General features: G+C 34.1%; 1 pseudogene; it reads right to left on the bottom strand.

Moving 5' to 3' along the window:
- Window positions 1–795: 795 nt before the first annotated feature.
- On the bottom strand, window positions 796–1,335 carry LOC106009731 (corepressor of RBPJ and splicing regulator-like; annotated as a pseudogene).
- Between the last annotated feature and the right edge of the window lie 21,305 nt (window positions 1,336–22,640).

Genomic DNA, 22,640 nt, shown 5'->3' with positions numbered 1-22,640 from the left:
GAGAACAAAGGGAGTTGAGGAGACACATTTATGAAAAGTAGCAAACACTGTTTAAATTTGTGGTTCTCACTGTGGAATTTTTGTCTCCTTCCTTAGTGGGAAATCTTTGAGGGCAAAATCAATCTGTCTCTGTGTTAATGAAGCTTATTGGCTTAAGAGTTAACTGTTTAATGAATTATGAATGAAGAGACTGTGATGACTAGCACTGGAGAATTGTCTACTTTCTGTCTGATTCACACCGAATATTAATGGCATTCAAAATTGCATTTAGTGTGTGCTTATAATAATGGGAAATTTCAATCATTTGCCTATTGAGGGCATTTGGGAAGACTTTTTTTTTTTTTGCATCCATTTGGGGCACATTTCAAATTAAACGTCCATTACATATCTCTTCAGTTTGCAAGACTGTAGTGGAACAATGAAGGCAAAGGAGATGACAATGGTAGTTAATGCTGTATATTGAGCAACTTAATGTTCTTCCTCTCTGTTCTCAAGAAGCCATATGCAGAGCATGCTGTATAAATCCTGATACAGGTATATGCTAGATGAAGCTCTTCAATAAGGATTCCATATAGAAAGGTACATGATAGATGGATGGATAGGTAGATAAATAATGTTCACATGTATCTTTAACACAGAGACAGACATGGATGGGTTATAACATAGATGTGAGCATGAATGAACAAAATATATGAGATACAGTTAGCTAGAAAAAGAGCTTGCATTATGCTTTCAGTATCTCAAAAGATAAACAATTACAGTAGCCTACAGAAAGAAAAAGAATGTCATGATTAGCTAATCAGAAACTTGCATAACCCAGGAAACAGAGCAAAACATTGCTATTAGCTCCGAGGGGTGCATCAATGGCCCTGAGCCATCAGTGGGAACTGAACTTGCATTGATTCCAGAAAGACCAAACAAAGGACACTCTCAATCTGTGTTGACATGACCCCATTTAAGACATTTAATGCACCTCACATTTCCAACCTGAATACCAAAGGGCTGATCTCTGATGTTCATATCATCTTTGGCCATATCACCTTCTGCCATTTAAATTTGTATTCCGTCTCTCCTTCTGTTCCTTCTTTCTCTGTTTCCCTTTTTAGCTCCTGTGAGGACTCATATATGAAATTAAGGCCATTCTTTACACGTTCATCTCCCATAAGCAATCTCATCATATGATTCTTGTTCTTTAAGAAACTGCTGCATTAATTCTTCTTGTTTCTTCTTATCATATGATATTTTCTGTTCTTCCATCCATACCTTCTTGATATTAGATTTGAAGGCAGGATGAAAGCCCTTTTTGCACATGAAATTGGCAAAGCATTTCCCCATCTTTCAAGATTTTTTACCTTAATTTTTATCTGAGGCATGAATATACCATACCTAGATGTAGCAATTTTGCTGTTTATCTTGCTTTTTTTTTTCTGAGCTTTCTGGATCTTAATTTGATGACTGATACATTTTGGGAAAATTCTTAGCCATTATAGATTCAATATTTCTTCTGTTTTTCTTACTTTTTATTTTAATTACTGTATTTCTTTTACAGATATAATTTGTGGTCATCCTACAATTCTTAAATAATCTGATTTATTCTTTCTGGATATTTCTTTTTTTTTTTTTTTCCAGTTTTGGAGGTTTCTATTTAGATATTCTCAAACTCTGATATTCTCTCCTCAGTCATGCCTAGTCTAATAAATCCCAAGACCTCATTCATTTTTGTTAAAATGCTTTTGGCTTTTTGACTCTTTCTTTTTTTTTTTTTTTTTCAGAATTTCTACCTTTCTTCTTATGTCATTCATCAATTCCTGCATTTTCCTTTAAAACCTTGAACATATTGATCATCATTCGAAAAGCTCCTGATCTGATAATTGTAACATTCCTGAAATGTCTTGCTTGGGTCCACTGATTTTTAAAACCTCTTCAAATCTTTATGTTTTAGTGTATTTTATAGTATTTTTTTGAATGGTGGTCTTTGTGTGCAGTGTAAAGGAATGGCGACAAGTAGGCTTGTTAAGATTTAGATCTAGAATGTCCTCCAAAAGTGTTTTGTGTTTTTAGATGGTCTTTTGGGAGGTGATTGAATCATGGGAGTACTATATTCGCCAGTGGGTTGTGGACTGATCTATTGATGAGTTAATGAATAAATGAGCTCTTAGAAAGTGGGACTGGTTGGATGAGGTGTGTCACTGGGAGTATGCCTATGGAGGGTATATCACCCTCCCCAGTTCTTCCCTTTTCTTTCTGCTTTCTGGCTTCCATGGGGTGAGCAGCTTTCTTCTACCTTGTCCCTCTGGTATGCTGTTTCTTCTTTGGAGCCTGTTGAACATAAATTCTGCATCCCAAAACCATGAGCTAAATTAAATCTCTTCTCTTAAACTGTGGGTGTCAGGTATTGTATGCTAAAAATGAGAACACTGATTAATATGGAAAGTTCAGGAGGGTGTTATTCAATTTCCATGTGTTTGTGGGGGTTTTGTGGTTTCTTATCCTATTGATCTCCAATTTTATTGCACAGTGGTCTGATAATATACAGGGGGTAACTTGAATTCTTTTACATTTATTTAAACATGTCCTATGAGCTAGCATGTGGTCTATTTTGGAGAATGACCCATGTGCAGCTGAAAGGAATGTGTATTCCGATTTTGTTGGGTGGAACACTCTGTTAACATCTATTAAGTCCATTTGTTTAATAGCTTGGTTCAGTTCTAGAATTTCATTGTTGATTTTTTGTCTAGATGATCTGTCTATTTGTGATAGTGGGGTATTGAGGTTCCCCACTACAATTATGTTATTGTTTATTTGGTTTTCTATGTCCATTAATATTCGTTTTGTATAGTTGGGGGCATTTGTATTTGATCCATATATGTTTATGATTGTCACCGCTTCCTCTTGGGTTTTTCCCTTCACAAGGATGTAGTGACCGTCTTTGTCTCTCTTAATTAGTTTTGGTTTGAATTCTACTTTGTCTCCAAATAAGATTGCTACCCCTGCTTTTTTCTGGGTTCCTGTCCCTTGGAGAACTGTTTTCCATCCTTTAACTTTCAGTCCATGAATTTCTTTTGGAGTTAGGTGTGTTTCTTGTACACGGCATATTGTATGGATTTTTCATGAACTGTCTCAGGAAATTTGTCGTTGAAGTATATAATTTCCCCATTGATTTTGAAAGATAATATTGTAGGATACAACAGCCTAGGTTGGAAGCTATTTTCTTTTAGGGCTTGAAATACTTCAGTCCAGGCTCTCCTTGACTTGAGGGTTGTGTTGAGAAGTCTGCTGTGATTCTGATGGGCTTACAAAGGTAAGTGATTTCTTTCTTCTCTCTGCTTGTAGGAGTTTTTTCTTTTGTTGGGTTTCTGGGATCTTGACTATTATATGTCTAGATGTAGATTTTTTTTGATCATGTCTAGTTGAAGTTCTATATGCCTCACTTATCTGTATGTCCAATTCTCTACCTCTCTCTGGGATGTTTTCAACTATTGCTTCTGTGAACAGATTTTCATGTCAATTTTAGGTTTTATGTCAAATTGTACTATTTTTTTTGTGGACTCCTATCAGTCTTATATTATTCTTCTTTGCGTCATCTAGCAGCTGCTGGATCAATTTCTCATGGTCCCTTACTATTTTTAAGTAATCTCTGTTTTGATGGTCATTAACCACAATCCTGTCTTCTATATCTGATATTCTATCTTTACACTCCCTTAATCTGCTGTATATACTTTCAATGGAGTTTGTAATCTCTTGGATATCTGTTTGAATCTGTTTTATGGATTCCATTTCTTTCTTATGTTGGGCAATCATGGTTAGCATTTCTTTTTTATGCTGGGCATTCATGGCTTCCACAATGTTTCTCAGCTCATCTATTTTTTTTTATCTGTTTCTGTTCTAGAGCCTCTAATCATGTCTTTCACTCTGCTCACCATCTCTGTAGTTATCAGGGAGATTATTTCTACTTTGAATTTTTCTAGAGCCTCATTCATCTATTTTGTTACTTCCTGTGCTATCAGTTCAAGGTGTCCAGGTGGTTGATTATCAGACTTTTCCACCTTGTTTCCCCCAGAATTTGCCTTTTGTGGGGTGAAGTCTGAGTTTATGCCTTGCTTAAATGTCTTCTCATTTTTGTTTTTGGTACTGTCCTTGGTTTAATTCCTGAGTTGATACTTTGAAGTTGCTCATTGTAAGTGTTTTTGTTTCTTGTATTTAGATCCCTTATGGAATGATTGTTTCTCACAGGTGTCTTCCAGATATAGCTGGTCTTTAACTTTTGAGTCTCTAATGGCTCTGAGGCTATCTCATTTTCATATACCAGGAATGACAACTGATTAGATCAATCACAACCCCTTAGCACAAGTGATACAATCAGGAACACCATAGCATGAAATGTATCTTAGAAAAATGACAATTTGTGGTAGGTATTAATCTATCACCTTTAACTCTGTGAATTAAATCAAAATCGAGGACTAACCCAACATATGTTTTTAGTGAATAACCTCTTCAATATAGCAACTTTATCCTTAGGGATGGGAAGGTAGAATGAGTTGGGGAGGGCAGGATAGGTAGGAAGAAGGATAGAGGAAGGTTAGCAGTGAGACCAGGGGACATAGGTGAGAGAAAGAAAAAGAGAAGAAAAGAAAAATAAAGAAGAAATATGAATTAGGGCCAGAACACGAACACAAAGAGTGATGAAGAACAATGTGGGGCAGCAAGGGAGTGAGTGAGAGAGAGAAAGAAAAGAGAAAAGAAAGAAAAAAGATTAAAATAAAAAATTGAAAAGAGTAGAAAAAGAAAAAAAATAAAAATAAGAGCAAAAAATAATAAATTTGAAAATAACAAATAAAAGACAAAAATGAAGGGCCTCCTTCAGTGTATGTCTCTGCTGTCACAATAGACAATGTGGGCAGCAGTGTGCATTTGTAACTCAATGAGTCTCAGCAAGCCAGGCACAGCCCTGAGAAATTCAGGCAGATTTCTGCCTGCAAGTCCCAAGTTGAGCTACCTGTCCTCCTGCAGGATTGAACTCTGCAAGGCTCTACTGCGTGTTCCAGCTGCCCTTCTACTGAAGAGAGTCCAGGTTCTGATGGGAGTTGATGATCCCTCCAATTTACCAAGTATGGTCTTCTGTTGTGCCTTAACTGCAGAGATTGTCTTCACTTTTCTAGTGGGCTTCAGTTTTCAACAAGGAGCCTGAGAGAGGCACTCTATCAGTTGTTCACTTCTGCATCTCAGGACAATGGCTCTGTGCCTCTGCAGTGTGGAATCAGGTAGCAGCACAGCGAGAAGGCCAGAGGTGGGGGTGGGCAGGAGGGATGGGGGTTGCAGGTGACTGCTCGGTTAAGTTCTTTACCAATGGGTGTTAATTATATTTTCAATTTCATTGATTGATATTCAACTTTCATTGATTGATATTGGGTTGTTTAGAATTTTTAGGTTTTATTCATTCCTCTTTTGTAATTCATATGTATCTAGCAATCTATCCATTTCTTCTGTGCTTTCCATCTTATTGGCATATAGGTTCTCGAAGTGGGTATTGATGGTCCTCTGGATTGCTGGGTCTGTTGTAATTTCACCTTTTTCATTCCCAGTTGCATGGATGTGGGCCTTTTCCTGATAAGGTTGGCTAAGAGTTTGTCAATTTTGTCTGTTTTTTGGAAGAAGCAACTCTTGACTTCATCGATTTTTTTTGTATCATTCTCTTGTCTCCATTGCATTGATTTCTGCTCTGATCTTTATAATTCCCACCCTTGTATGAGCTTTGGGTTTGTCCTGCTCTTCTTTTTCTAGAAGCTTGAGTTTCAGCATCAGCTTGTTCAATTGGGCTCACTCTCTTTTCCTAATATGAGTATTCACTGTTATGAATTTCCCTCATGAGACTGCTTTCACTGTGTCCCATAGATACTGATATGTTGTATTGTCATTTATTTGTATTAACTGTCTGATTAGTTCTTTAATTTCCTCTGTGACCCATTGGTTATTCAGAAGTGTGTTGTTCAATTTCCAAGTGTTTATGAAATTCTTGCAGTTTCTTTTGCTCTTGATCTCCAATTTCATCACATTATGGACTGATAATGTGCAGGGGATAACTTCAATTCCTTTGCACTTACTTAAACATCTTCTATAAGTGAGTGTGTGGTATATTTTGGAGAACAACCCATGTGCAGCTGAAAAGAATGTATATTGTGATTTTGTGGGGTGGAACACTCTGTAAAAATCTGTTAAATTCGTTTGTTCAAGAGTTTGATTGAGTTCTAGTATTTTGTTGCTTATTTTTTGTCTGGTTGATCTACATATTTGTGACAGTAGGTCCCCCACTACTATTATATTAATGCTTATCAGATTTTTCACGTCTGTTAGTATTTGTTTTATATAGTTGAGTGTACTAGTGTTTGATGCATACATGTTTAAGATTGTCATCTCTTCCTCTTGGTTTGTTCCCTTTACAAGGATGTAGTGTTCTTTTTTAATTAGTGTTGGTTTGAAATCCACTTGATCTTCAATGAGGATAGCTACTCCTGCTTTTTTTCAGGTTCCTGTTGCATGGAGTATTGTTTTCCACCCTTTAACTTTCAGTCTATGTGTTTCTTTTTGAATTAAGCATGTATCTTGTATGCAGCATATTGTTGGATCTTTCTTCTTGAACCATTCTGCCAGTCTATTTCTTTTGATTGGTGAATTGAGACCACTAATATTGATGGTATATGTATTGACTTATGCTTGTCGTGACTTTTTCTTTTTGTTGGATTCTCCCCTTTTGCATTTAATTTCTTCTCACACCCGATGGATTCATTCTGCTGTGTTTCTGGGGGTTGTGACCCTAGTTGTCTTTTCCTAGGATACTGTCCAAAATTTTCTGGAGTGCTGGTTTGGTATTCATGAATTTCCTAAGGTGTTCTTTTTCATGAAAATATCTTATTTCTCCATCAATTTTGAAAGATAGTTTTGCAGGGTATATCAGTCTGGGTTGGAGGCTGTTTTCCTTTAGGGCTTGAAATATATCACTCCAAGCTCTTCTTGCCTTGAGGGTTTGCATTGAGAAGTCTGCTGTGATTCTGATGGGCTTTCCTTTGTATGTGCTTTGTTTCTTTTCTCTCACTGCTTGTAGAATTTTGTTCTTCTGTTGGGTTTCTGGAATCCTAACTGTTATATGCCTATGTGTAGATTTTTCTTCATCAAGGCTAATTGGAGTCCTATATGCCTCACTTATCTGCATGTCAAGTTCTTTCCCCCTCCTTGGGATGTTTTCTGCCATCACTTCTGTGAACAGTTTTTTTTATGTCACCTGCACTCTCTCCTCTTTCTTCATTGATTCCAATCAGTCTTATGTTATTTTTCTTTGCATCGTCTAGCAGTTGCTGGATTGATTTCTCATGTTCCCTTACAATTTTAAAACAATTTTTCTTTTCATGGTCACTAATTGCAATCTTATCTTCTATAAGTGAAATTCTATCTTCACATGGGTTCATTCTGCTGCATAGACTTTCGATGGAGTTTTTAATCTCTTGGAAAATCTGTTTGTATCTGTTTTATGGATTCCATTTGTTTCCTATGTTGGGATTCCATCATGTTCCTCAGATCCTCCATTTTTTTTTTCTGTGTCCTCTCTAGATTTATTAATCTTGTCTTGCACCATGAGTAAAATCTTTGCTGTTATCTGAGTAATTATTTCTGATTTCATTTTTTCCATATCTTCTTTTGTTGCCAGTTCAGGGAGTCCAGGTGTTTGAATATCAGATTGTTCCATCTTGTTTGCCTTTGGGGTTGCTGTAGGTGATCTGGAAGTCTGTTTTTGAGGCTTGTTTACTTGTATTCTCATTTCCACGGGGTGGGGGGTGCTTCTGGCACCCACACCGCTCACCTTCTATGCCCTAGGAGTGTGGAATAGTGGCGGGGGGAGCTTCCTCCTGGGCGCTGGGATTGGCTCACCTTCTCTGCCTTAGGAGCATGGAATGGTGGCTATTGGTTGATTTCTTGATGGGTGCTGTTCTTTCTGGAGTGAGATGGAATCTCAGTGTTGTTTTAATTTGCGTTACTTGAATGGCTAGCTATGTTGATCATTTTGTTCATTTTTTTATTGGCTGTTTGTATTTCTTCATCTGATAAGTGACCATTCATTTCAGATACTCATTTTTTTAATTAAGTCTTTAAATTTGGAGGGGTCTAATTTTTTTGACTTATTTATGTACTCTAGATATTAAGACAGAATAGGTAAAACTCTTGGCAAGATAGGTGTCGGCAAAGACTTTCTGAACAAAACTTTCTGAACAAAACAAGAAATAATACTAAGAATCAACAAATGGGATCACATCAAATTAAAAAGATTCTGCAGAGCAAAGGAAACCACTAACAGAGTGCAGAGACAACCTATACAACCTTTTTTTAGTACTTTCTTGTAATTTAGTGTAAAAATAATTTTATAGATCATCTACTTCTCTTGCAGCAGCCTTGCATTCAGTCATTCCTCCAAGGAATACAGTATTCTTTTAATGAAGAATAACATTAAAGGTATAATCTTGTTACTGTGTATTCTTGCTTTTACTCTTGCATCATTATTTTTAGACCTTTTCTACAGTTACACCTAGGAAAAACACAAACACACACACTAGTGTATACATCAACATACATGCACATCCAAGTGCACAAATACATGCAGATACAATTACACATGTTGTAGAAAGCAGGAGTTTACACAGAAATCTACAATTTGAATTTGTCTCCACAGGTATTTTTCTTATCTTTATCTATTTCATATCTGTATCTTTTCTTCCACAGCAAGAATTCTGTCTCTCAACATCATTAACACATTTTCTCAGTCTTCTAACATATAGAAAATATTTTCAGAATTGATTCATCTACACTGATTAGTTAGGTTACCTCTGACATGAGTGCTACTGCTTTAGTTGTTATTCAGCAGAAACTTGCCTTTGTTTTCATTTTAAAATGAGCTTACTTTTGCAACTTGTGAAGGGGTTATGTGCTAGCATCAATTTATTACTGTTTATATATATGCATAAACCAACACACATAATTTTATGTAATATATAATTTTTATATGACTTTTTTTCTATTGGGTGGGAAAATCTCCCTTCTCTTCCCCAGTATTTGTAACAAGCACCACCCTAAGTAACCGTGAAGCATTTGTAGAAAGAAGTTTTAAACACAATTAAAGTACAAAACAAGTTACAAACAAAAGCCAACATATCCAATTAACCTTTCTTAGGTTATTGTGATTACATATGCCTTCAGAACTCTACAGCAAGCGTAAGGTCCTGAGTTTGATCCCTGGTACCAAAAAAACCCCCCAAAACAAAAATGCCAACTCTATAGAGTAAAATGTGAAGAAACAAAGAAAAGTATAGTATTAAGAGTAATGCATTCTCTAGCAGGAGTTGTGGAGAACATCTGTAGTCCCAGTACTTAGGAGCTTGAACTGGAGGATCACCAGTACAAGGCCAGATTGGGTTATATAGCTAGGATGGCCTGAACTACATAGCAGTGTCTTAAAAATCCTCCACTCCTAAGTAATGACTTCTCAGTCAGAAAAATCTAGTTGTCTTTCTAATTTCTTTTTCAGTTTTATTGAGCTAAAACTCATAAACTACAAAATTTGTTATATATATTTGAATAATTTTTAAGGGTTTGCACTAACATAATTCAGCTTTAGAAAACACCTACCCTCAGATCCATGCAGGCATTGATCTGCATTCTTTCTTTATATTTTTAGAAATTTCATATAAATGAAACATACAAGACATAATTCTATGTCTGGCTAATTTCATTCAGCACATTGATTTTGAGGTTCACTTTTTTTGCTGCTTGTATCAGAGACAAATTCAGTTTTGAGGCCCAAATTTACCACTTATTTGATCAAAGACTTCTGTAAGCAACCAAACATACTTGCCTAGTTCAAAAGCTTGTTTTGTAAATTAAATGAATAATTTACATAAAAGTGCTTAACATAGGGGCTGGCATAGGAAGAATTTAGTATATTGCAATAGCATATTGCAATATAGTTTGTACTATATTATAATTATGGAGTTTATGATATCATCATATCATTAATTAATATTATTATACCATATTACATTGTATTATATACTATATTACTATTTTACAATTATGCAGTCTGTGATATCAGCATACACTAAGGATCTTCATACCTTGTTCTAAATTGTAGCTCTATAGTTTTCTGTTTTAATTGTATTTCAGAATTGAAACCACTTTCCAAATTTATTGCTATATTTTTCAGTCACAAAGCCTTTATGAAAGAGAAATTTGAGGGAGTCAGTTTTTAATTTTTTTTCAATTATTTTGTTTTTGTTTAACTATTATTTTTACTTGGTCAAAGACATACATTGCCTAGTTCTAAACGAGCATGTAGATTAATTTTTCACAAAGGAATCCTATAAAAAGCTGATCTTAAATATAAAAGCTTGTAAAGTCTAAAAAAGGAAAGGCATTTGAAAAGTGTAGGTGAGGGGAAGTTGGTCATTAAAAATACTGATTCACCAAATAGTGATTTTTCTGCTATCCTGTAACAGCATTAAGGAGAAAGTGATATCAGATTTCCACTAATATATGACCTATAGTTTCTGCCCAACATTTCTGCCAATTATGGAGACTTCCTATCATCCTTGTGATGTGCTTACCTGTTTTCTTATGGTAGGCTGACAGATTGTTCACTTCCCTTGGCCTTGACCTTGGCTTTGACATCCACAGGAGGTAGGCAGCCTGTCAATACTAACATCAGACTAGGGCAGAGACCGTCTGGCAGCTAGAATTTGGGACAACTTTGACAGCTCCTGCAGATTTGTATTTGTTATGTGATTATTCAGCTTGCTCCCCCCACCTTAAAATGTTAGAAGGCATTCCAATGCTATTGGGCTAATGCATGTAATTAAAGAGGCGTGGTTTTTATATTCCCATCCCATCTGCAACAGCTTGAAAACCACTGCATTACTCATTAAGAGTCATAGCCCTGACCTACTGGATATCCAAAGGGCTCAAAGGCTAGGGGTGGACAGCTTGGAAGGAAGCCAACTTTTATTCTGACCATGGGTAGCCAAATCAGTGCAAGTAGGTGTATATTCTGCACCTCATACTTTTTAAAAAATGATTTAAAAGTGTTCCACTCTTATGTGTTTCTATGAAACCTATTATTTTTAGCTATTTTTTTTTACATTTTTTAAGTTAGTGAGAAGTATATGTAGTGCTATAGCATAGCAAATTAGCAGTTTCCAAAAAAGATTCAAAAAGTCAAAAATATGAAAATGCATACTTGAAAAATAATTTTTTTAACTTGTCCATACTAATAATAGAATGCATTATTGCTCATTGTTAATAATTAGGATTAGGACAAGTAAAGGATATTCAGAAGAACTAAATTAGCAAATATTTTGCTTCTTTCTAAAAATAGTTCCTACCTAATTTGCTATATATATAATTTAGGCAAGCTGATATTCTAAACAAATAAAGTGATATATATGAGAAAGATAAAGAAATAATATTCTTTAAAATTCTTACTATGTTTTTAACAAGACTTAGGAAATTGACTGAGCTACCTAAACAAAATGATAAATGAAAGCATCTCCAAAGTGCCTCTTCTCACCTTGTCCCTGAGTTTTGAGGGGAATTTTCCAGGATATTTTCCCAGTAGTGACATTATACCTGCATACTCTTTTTATCCTCTGTTTTACGGTATTGACCACAGATTATCAGAAAATTTGCATAAAAGGAAAAGTGAAGGAGGAAAGACAGTAGGAAAGAGAAAAGTGAAGAGAAAGGAGTGAGAAACAGAAAAGAGGACAGGAGGGAGAAAAAGAAAGAAGGAAGAAGGAAGGAAAGAAAAGAGGGAGAGAGGGAGGGAAGCAGGACAGAAGAAAAGCATAAAGTGAACTAGGAAAAGAATACACAAGAGTAGTTTTACTTCTATATTTGTACTCATCAAAGTTATTTTCTAGTGCACTAAACTAAGATCAAAGTAGATTAAAAAGCTAAATATCAAGACAGAAACCGTAAACTTGCTGGAAGATAAGTTAGGTAGAACTCTCAATGACATTGGCATAGGAAAAGACTTTATGAACAAAACTTCAGTAGCATGGGAGCTAACACAAAGAATCAACAACTGGGATCTCATCTTATTAAAAAGCTTCTGCACTGCAAGAGAAACCACCAACAGAGCTAAGAGACAACCTACAGTATGGGAAGAAATTTTTAGCAGCTGTACCTCAGACATAGGCCTACTATCTAGAATATATAAAGAACTGAAAAAAATCAGACCCCCCAAATTCAAAGACCCAATTCAAAAATGGGCATCCAAGATGAACAGACAGTTCTCAAAGAAGTACAAACAGCAAATAAATATATGAAAAAATGTTCAACATCACTGGTCATTTGAGACATGCAGATGAAAACAACACTGAGATTCCACCTCACCCCACAAAGAATGGCTGCTATCAAGGAATTAACCAATAACAAATGCTGGCGGGGTTGTGGGGAGAAAGGAACCCTTCTCCATTGCTGGTGGGAGTGCAGACTGGTGCAACCACTGTGGAAATCTGCATGGAGATACCTCAAAGAACTAGGGCTAGAGGTCCCATTTGACCCAGCTATTCCCTACTGAGTATCTTCCCTAAAGAATTAAAAGAATCACACCGCAGCGATATATGTGCACCCATGTTTATAGCAGCACAGTTTGTAATAGCTAAGGTTTGGAAACAGCCCAAATGCCCATCAACTGTAAACTGGATAAAGATGTGGGTTTTTAATAAAATGAAGTACTGCTCAGCCATAAAGAATGAGAAACTAGAGTCATCTATAGGTAAATGGATGCATATTGAGGCCACACTCTTAAGTGAAATAAATAGGACACAAGTGTAAATACCGAATAGTATCTCTAGTGTGAGAAACTGAAAGTGTAAATAAGGATGAAAATGATTAAAATGAATAACTGATAATTTGAAATAGGAAAAGGTCCAAAGGTGTAGGGGTGGTGGGAGGGGAAAGGGAAAGGGAAGAAGGGAAAGGAAAAAGTATGAGAAAGGAAAAAAAAAAAAAAGGAAACAAAGTCTATGTAAATAGGGAAGGGTGGTGGGGGTGAAGGGTGCATAGATAATGCGGAAAAAATAAGAACCAAGATACATCATGTACAGGTACAGGCACCCAATGATAAATGTAAATGCATTGTATATCTAAAATGTACCAATTAATATATAATTTTTTTTTAAAAGTTATTTTCTAGAGAAATATAAAGCCAGGTCAGAAATAATTAGCAATAAAATTATCTGTGCTTTGCCTCCCCACCCCCACACTAACTCCTTCTTCAAAATTTATCTAATTAAATAACAATCTCCTATTTTTGTCTTGCACAGCTTGGGGACTTGGAGGTCATACTTGCCTGTTCTCTTTCTCTTACATCCCATATCTGCACATCCTGTTAACTTTACACTCAAAACAAGTATCAACAATCTTATGATTTCTCTTTACCTCTACCAGTATTATGGTAGAAATTATTGTCATTTTAGGACTGGATTTTTGCTTTAGTTTCCTAATTGGATTCATACTTCCATTCCTGATATTCATAAGTCACAGTTTCAATAAAGTCTCAAGGAACATTCTTTAAAAATAGCCAGATCATGTCACTCCTTAGCTTTAAAAACAGTTGTTTTCTCATCCGAGTATAAAACCTAAAGACTTTACTGAGATGATGTTTATTCAGCTTATTTATTTCCATCAATTTTCAACCATATCACGACTATCCTTTTCAAATTAAATGCTACTATTTCTCTCTTCTCCTTTGTTCACTTTGTTTAGAAATTCTTTTAACATATCAACCATATTTTTACTTCTAGGTCCTCTCTTTGAAAATCTTCCTCAATTTTTTTCAAATAACTTCATACCAGTGAGGACTTTTTTGACGATTCATTTATCAATATCCAACAAACTACGTATTTTACTTATTATACATTACCTGTCTCCCTCCACCAGAAAATATAAAGTTTGTAAATATAAAACTTTGCTAGTTTTTTTACTTGATTTCTATAATCTAGAAGTGCAGTGGTTGGATTCAGGTCATAGGTAGGAAATAGCAAAAATTCAATTCATTGAATGAATTAAAAGAATATTAAGCCAAATAAATAATTTGTATAATCACGGGAAAAGTAAGTGTATTAGTCAGGTTTCCCTTTCTAGTACAAAATATTAGACCACAGTGACTTAAAGGAGGAGAAGTTTAACTTGGCTTATGGTTTCAGAAGGTTCAGTCCATGGATAAATGGGTTTCAGGCAGCAACATCATGATGGAAAAGTACTTTCTGGCCAGTAAGAGTCATAGCAGGTGGAAAGCATCAGTAAGAAATATACCCCTCAAAACCACATCCCCAGTGACCTATCTTCACCTGGTCCCTAACTCCTAATAGCATATCAGCTATTAATATAAGTTGATCAATCCACTCATGACTACACTATAGTACACTAGGATCCAGTCACTTTTTAAGAGTCTTTAATTCAACCAATCTGACAATTAAGCTTAATTGTCATGGCAGTGCCTAATTTGTAAAACATCTTCTTTCATTTTTGGTTTCCCTCAATTCCCTTTACCATTTATTCGTCCTCTCCTGGAAGTCTATTGGACTTCCCTGAAATGTCAATGATAATCTTACCCTGTAGAATTGTTATAAATATTAAATGATATTACAGATATGAATTGCCTAGTGCAGGGTTTGGCACATTATAGGTATTCAGTTAAAGCCTTTTTTCCTCTGTAAGCAAATATTTTTCTATATAATAATACCTAAGAATCTACAGGACCAAATGCTGTGCTTCAGGGTGTAAAGTCTTTAGTTCTCTGGAACCTAAGATGACGTTACATCACTTGTTTAATTTAAAACAAGTGGTTTAACTTGAGACACTGTGGCATACCTGCTATATACTGATGGATGCTGTCAGGTATCTGCCAGACTCCTTCAGATGCCTCTTACTCCTTCTGTGCTTGCTTGTTCTGGTTTCTCTACGTTTCTGCTTGTGGATATTTTCCTTTTGGGAGGAAATCCCTTAAGCTACTAAAGCTGCCTTGTCTGAGCAATTACGGTGTCAGAGTACTTTGGAGTTTACATCTACTCAACCTCATCTTAAAATCTTTAGCCATTAACTGAGAGGTGTGAGACTATAAAGTTCAGTTTCCTAGCCTTTAATTAGATAAACTCTGAGATTCCCAGAATCAGGCTGATGCTTCCCTCCATACAGTTTTGCCTGAAATTGCAAAATTTCCTGGTTATTTTCCCTCTTTTTGTCTTGCTTCTACTATTTTATTTTTTCCTGGGAACAGCCTCAATAAATGACTTACAGATAAAACTGCCAGATCTGAAGCATTTCTCAAGCATGCCGTAAGTATTGGCATGAATCACTGACAAATGAGAATGTGGTGTTACTTTCTGGTTGTTTTAAATCTGAAGAATGCTTTCACATCTTTAAAGCATTCTATTAGGAATTTAGCTATTCTAACAGTTATAAAATATTTTCTACTATAAGAATATTCCAGTGTTATGGTTTAAATAACATGCCCATTAAAGTGTTATGTTTGGAGGTAGGGCCTGATCTAGGGAGGTGTACCATTCGGGGAAGTATATTTTTTCCCTGGCTCCTCCCTTCCCTCTATGTTTTCTGGTCTCCGTGGAGCAAGCAACTTTTCTCTTCCAGGTTGTTTTATCATCACACTGTTTCCACCTTGAGGCTAGAAGACTGTGTACTGAACCCATTGAAAACATAAAACAAAATAAATCCTTTTTTAAGCTCTAGATGTTGGGTATTTTGTCTTAGAAAATGAAAAGCTGACTAATACACCTACCTAAGTGTCAAATTTTCAAAATTGAAGTCATCTTCCTTTTTCTCCATTCTTTTGATAAGGTTGAGATAGATAAATCAGGGCCAGTGATTGTATTTTGTGTTTGCTTGTACAGTATAATATTAAAATACATTCCTGTGATACTCAGTATTTAGCTTCTTAGTGTTGCTTCTCTTTCATTTACTGAAAAGATCATTTCCACCTATGCACAGCCCACTTATACCTCAAGATCCAGGTGATTCTTTTTCCAAAACCCACTCAAACAAATTCAACTGACACACTTCCTTCTCTAGTTTTTTTCTGTACTAATTTTCTCTACGATGCAACTTAACATATGTTTCAAACACTTTTCTTCTTTTAATTTTGTCATGTTTCTATTCTATGGATATACTAACTAGATGACAACTCTGTATGACATTATATCCATTTTTAAATTAAACTTTTAATATTAAGATAATTATTGATTATATAAGCATAAAAATACAAAGAGATTCCTTATCCTCTTTACCCAGTTTGCTCCAGTGTAAAGTCTTATAAGCATATAGTTCAATACCACAGCCTAAATGTTTGGCATTGATATAGCCAAGATACAGAACATTTCCATCACCACAATAATACCTCGCCTTGTCCTTTTATGGCACACCCATTTCCTTCCCATCCCATTCCTTTCCTGAGCATTGGCGATCAGTAATATACTCTTCATTTCTATAATTTTGCCATTCTCAGAATTTATATATGTGAACTCATACAGTAAGCTTTTGGGCTTGGATTTTTTTTTAACTTGGAAGAATATTTTGAAGATTCATCTAGGTTATTGTCCACATGGTGTTTCTTTCATTGCTGATCAGTATTCCATTGTACAGTATGTGCTACAATTTGTTTAACCACTCAACTATTTTTATGAGAATTTGGCTTTTTTGAGTGCTGGACTATTATAAATAAAACTGCTATGAACTAACATAGATATGTGTCTTCAGTTTTTTGAAGTAAATACCCAGGAAAATAATTTTTGCTAGATTCTATGTTAAAAGCAAGTTGAAGTTTTTAAGAAATTGCCAAACTGTTTTCTCCAAGTTGCTGTACCATTGCACTTTCCCACTAGCAATGCAGGAATAATCCACTTTCTCGGCACCATTTCCAGCCTTTGACATCATTACTGATTTTGACCCAGTCTGATAGTTTTATAGTGCTACCTAATTGTGCTTTTAATTCTTTTTCCGCTAATGGTAATAGCTTTCCTAATCATTAATGTGATTCAATTTCATCTATATTGGACTGTAGTTTTTTTTTAAATGTTGAGTGTTGGGAATACTTGATATTTCTTAGATAATAGATTCACTTGTCTTTTCATCCTTTCACTAGAATCTTTCAAAAGGAAAAGATTTTACTAATGATGAAATAGAATTTATCAATTTTTCTTTTATCGATCATTCTTCTAGTGTCAAGAATATTTGGCCCTAAGCTCTTAAAATGTTTCTCCTATAATTTTTCTGTAAGTTTTATAGTTTTGTGTGTAAGTCCACGATACATTTTGAGACTTATAATAAGATTCATTTGTTTGCTTCCTGATAGCCAAATGATCTAGTGCCACTTGTTTAAAAAGGCTAAATTTCTCTCATTGAATTACTTCTGCACCTTTGTCAAAATCAATTGAGTATATTTACCTGGGTACATACCTGTTTTTTCCTTTTGTATCCTGGATGTATGTCTATCCATCTCATAACAGCACATCATTTATACTGTACAACTTGAAATCGGGTTGAATAATTTCTCCAATTTTATTCTACATTTTCAAAATGATTTTGTCTATAATTTTAATATAAATTTTAGAGTAAACTTTTCTACACCTATGAAAATAATTCTAGGTTCTAATATAAATTGGGTTAAACATATTAATTTAAGGATAATTGGTATGTTTACCATACTGAGACTTCTAACCTATGGACATGGCTTGTTTCTCCATTTGTTTAGATCTTCTTTGATTTTTTTCACATCAGCATTCTGTAGTTCTCAGCAAATAAATCTTGTACATATTTTATTAGAATGATATTTAAATGTTTCTTTTTCTTTTTTAGGGTTTGTAAATGAAATTTATTTTTATTATCTCTTTATTGTTAGAAATACACAGTTGATTTCTGTATGTTTATGTTACATCCTATAACCTTGCTGAAAACACTTATTATTAATTCTAGGAGATTTTCCACATATCTCTTGGGATTTCCTACACAGATAATCAGGCCAAGACATTACTTCTTTTTGTTTTAATATCACCCACTGTTTTCCTCTCTGGTCCTCTCTTCTCCTTTCCTCCCCTCTTCTCCCCTCCCTTGTCCTCTCCTTCACTCTCCTCCACTTCACTTCCCTCCTCCCCTTTTCCTGCCTCCTTTATCTCTTTATTTTTTTCCTTTTTCCCTGCCCAAGCATGTAGCATGCATGCTTGCCTTTTTCCAAATTTTGGTGGTAAGTATTCAGTCTTTCACCATGAAGTTCAATGTATGTTTTATTGTTTTTGATCATGTTTTCTATTTTTATTAGATCATGTTAGTAATACAGAATGGTGAGATTCATTTTGAGAAATTAACATATACGTTTAATATATCTTAATTATTTTCTCTTTCCCCCTTTTTATTAGTATATATTTGTAATACATAATAAATACAGTCATTGTGGTGAATTATATATACATATCACATCTTGATCCTTTTTTACTTAACTGTGTGTGTTAAAAAAGATCTTTTAATAAAGTGAGGAAGATCCAATTTTTTTTTTTTTTTTTGGTACTGGGGATGGAACTCAGGACCTTGTGCTTGCGAGACAGGCACCGAAACCACTGAGCTAAATCCCCAGCCCAGAGAAAGCTACTTTAATTTTTCTGAGAGTTTTTATTATGAATGAGTGTTGAATTTTCCAAAAATTTTTTCTGAATTGATACTATTCTATGATTTTCCTTTTTCTTTTTCTTTTGTTTTGGTACTGGGAATAGAACTCGGGACCTTGTGCTTGCGAGGCAGGTGGTGGAACCACTGAGCTAAATCCCTGGCCCTCTTCTAATTTTTCTTATCTATCCCATTTATGTGAAATATTATTTTGAGAGACCTTCAAATACTGAATCCCAGAAATGAATTCCACTTGGTAAAACTGCATACTTTTAAATTATTTATAGACTATATTTGCTTTCATCTGGTTAAGGATTTTATAAGTTATATTCATCAGGATCTTCACCTATAGTTTTCTTGTTTGGTTTGTCTTTATCTGATTTTATATCCTTATCTGATTTTATTTTGGCCATATGAGTTTTTATAACAATGAATTTAATTTCTCACATTGTTATAGACCTATTGGAATCATAAATTTCATGTTTCATGCATTGTGATAGATTGTTTTTTGAGAAAATGGTTCATTTCATTTGTGTTGTCAAATTTATGTGAGTAGAATTTTTTCCAATATTCCCTCAGTATTCTTTTGATATCTACAGGATCTGAGGTGATATTGCCTGTTTCACTATTGATATTGTCAATTTGTGTTTAATTTCTTTTTAATTTGTTCCTCTTGCCTATTTGATTAATGAGTGTTAAAAGCTTTTTTAAATTCTTTCCACATTCTATGCATTAATCCTCTAATGGGAGAATAGCTGGCAAAGATTTCCTCTAATTCTTTAGGCTGTTTAAACTGTCTTTTCTCTAACATGGTTTTGGCTTCTTTGTCAAGAATTAGACGTCTGTGGTTGTGTTGGTTTGTTTCCGTGTTCTCTTTTCTATTCCACTGATCTCTAGCTCTATTTTTGTGCCATTATCATGTTGTTTTGTTGTAACTATGGCTTTGTAGTATAATCTGAACTCAGATATTATGATGCTTCCAATCTTGCTCCTTTTGCTTAGAATTGCATTGGCTCTCCTGAGTCCCTTCTGTTTCTATATGAATCCAAGATTTTGGGTATGTGTTTCCCAGTTCCTGGAAATTGCAATGAATCTGTAACTTGCTTTTGGTATTATGGCCATTTCGCATTATGTAGTAGTTTTCTGATCCATGTACATGGGAAATCTTTCCATCTTTTAGTGTCTTATTCAATTTCCTTTTCCATTGTTCTATAATTTTAATTGTAGAGGCTTTTCACTCCCTTATTTAGGTTGATTTTCATGTATCTTATTTATTTTTTGAAAAGCTCTTGTGAATGTAATTATTTTCTTGATTTCTATCTCAACTAGTTCACTATCCATGTGAATGAGAAAGAAAAGCTGTTAGTATTTTAATTTTGATTTTGTATCACTGTCTTGCTGATTTTCTTTCCAGTTCTATCAATGTTTAAAAGAAAGGAATTAAAATTTCCAAATATAATTGCAAGAATTGTCTATTTCCATAGTTCTATTAGGTTTGGCTTCACACATTTTGTGTATCTGTTGCTTGGTGCATACACTTTAGGACTGCTACCTGTTCTTGGTAGATTACACTTTTATCTTCTTATATTCTGCTCTGTTTCTGCTAATACTATTTTGATGTTTATTTATCTGATACTAATATAAGTATGCATCCATCTTTTATTTGTTTACTTGTCCCACAATTTTGCTTTTAAACTCACTCTATTATTATATTTGAAGTGAGTTTCTTGTAGACAGCATATGAGTTTCTTGTAGCTAGATCATGTTTGTTAATGTACTCTGTCAATCTCTGTCTTTTACTTAGTGTATTTAGATAAATTACATTTTATTTATAGTGATATATTAGGACTTAAGTCCTATAATTTTCTGTTTTTCATTTTTATGTTTTTATTACATAGATACTATTTTACCTATAATGTCTTTTATTGTGTCTATTTGCATAGGTTTATTAGTATCTTTTCCAGGTATTACATTATGTATATGTAACATATCACAGGGTACTTGTGTTGTCATTTTATTAGTTCAAGTGAAGTATAAAAACATTTCCTTTTCTGTTTCATTAGCCTTCTCTTATATTATACAATTGTATTTAATATTTCTTTTATGCACATTTTCCCCCACATCAAATGTTACAACCTTTTTTTCAACTGTTAAACATAATATAAACTCAAAGAAAATAAAAGCTTAGCAAATTTAACTGTTTTTCTTACTTCAATTTTTCTCCCCAATGTCTCAAAGCTCATTCTTTTTTTTGTTATTTTCTGTTTATAGATTTTTTTTTTTTTTAGTAATTCTATTAGGATAGTTCAATTAGTGACAAATTCTGTTAGGTTTCCTTTACTTGAATATAACTTGGTTTATCTTTTGTTCTTAAGAACATTTTTTATTGATAATAAAATTTGGGGTTAACTTGTTTCCTTTCAGCATTCAAGGAATAGCTTTTCCTTCTGGCCTTCATGATTTAGGTAAGGTTTTAGGTAAGGTGTCATTTTTCTCTAATCACGTTAAAGGCTTCTATTCTTGTGAAGTTTTCCAAGTTTAACTATGATGTGTCTTGATATAGATTTCTTTGGAATTTTTCTGCCTACGTTTCTGTTAGCCATATTAATACTTTATGTCGCCTGCCAAATTTGTACTGTTTTTATCCATTATTTCTTCAAGTTTTTTTTTTAACTTCTCCCTCTTTTTTTTCCCTGGAATTCTGGGAACATGAATGTTTTATCTTTGTATATAGTCCTGCAAAACTCTGAGGCTCTATTCTTTTGTTTTTTTCTTTTTCAATCTATTTTATCTGTTATTTAGACTGGATAATTTCTATTGTCCTATGTTCTGATTTAAAGAATTTTTTTCCCTCTTTCTCTTGTACTCTGATGTTGGCTGTGTGGCTTTTTATCTAGGTTGTTGTATTTTATATTTATAAAATTTCAGTTTATTTCTTTTTATATTTTCTGTTTTCAATACATTTTATTTTATGCTGAGTCTTTTTCTGTTTTTTTTCATTTGTTTCAAGCTTCATAATTATGAAACATTATTATATGAGTACTTCAAAATATTTGTTAGAATTCTAAGTTGTATCAATTTTTACATTATAAAAAATCAGTGTAAGGTCTTTGCTTGTTCTTGGTATGATAGATGATTTTTAATGAATTTGCAAAATATGGAACTCTGGTTATGCTTTCTGGAAATTATTTGTTTATAACTTAGTATTATCATGTTCCTAGTTTTCTCAGTTTTTGGTCTGGGATATATATATATATATATAAGGCAAAAATAAAACCCAGGGAAATCTTGATGTCCCATTCCTTGGGTCTTAAAGGTTTTAGCCAGTTGTCTTTCTACTGCTCAGAGTCTTCTTACATTTGTTTGTATAAGGCCAAAGTTTTTTATTCATGCTTAGGTAGGAATAGACAAAATATATCTGTACTCTTTCTAGAAGCAGCAATGAGAGATTTTTAAAAATCATTGTTCAGTTATTTCAGATAACATACACCTTTAAGTTTAAATGCCCAATGTAGTAACTGATAATTTCTTTATTGATAGGCTAATATAAGTACTTAAAATAAATTAGAAATAAATTAAATTATCACCTGGTATATAGCTCAGAGACAAATGAGGGTTGGAATAAAGCTTTGGTAAATCATGAGTTAAAACAAAAATACTCATAGCCCAGAAATTCTAAACTTAACTCTACAGAAGACAATATAATGAAATAGCCTTCATATCAGTATTTTAAAACAGTAGGTATAGTAATGTTTAGTCCTTATATGTATTAGATTTTTCCACTTCTAAATTCATACTTTCAGCCAAGTCACAGACTTTTGCTTTATGCCCTGGGGAAAATTTATTAAGTGACAGTTCTTATTAAGGCCATTATATTCTATCCTCAGAAAAGCTATTTAGGGACAAGAAAGAACTTTGCCAAGGTGTAC

Source organism: Heterocephalus glaber, unplaced genomic scaffold (assembly GCF_053883595.1).
Source record: "Heterocephalus glaber isolate CG9 unplaced genomic scaffold, H.glaber_assembly_v1.0 deba00001538, whole genome shotgun sequence".
Taxonomy (NCBI): Eukaryota; Metazoa; Chordata; class Mammalia; order Rodentia; family Bathyergidae; genus Heterocephalus; species Heterocephalus glaber.
This window is presented reverse-complemented; position numbering and strand designations above follow the sequence as displayed.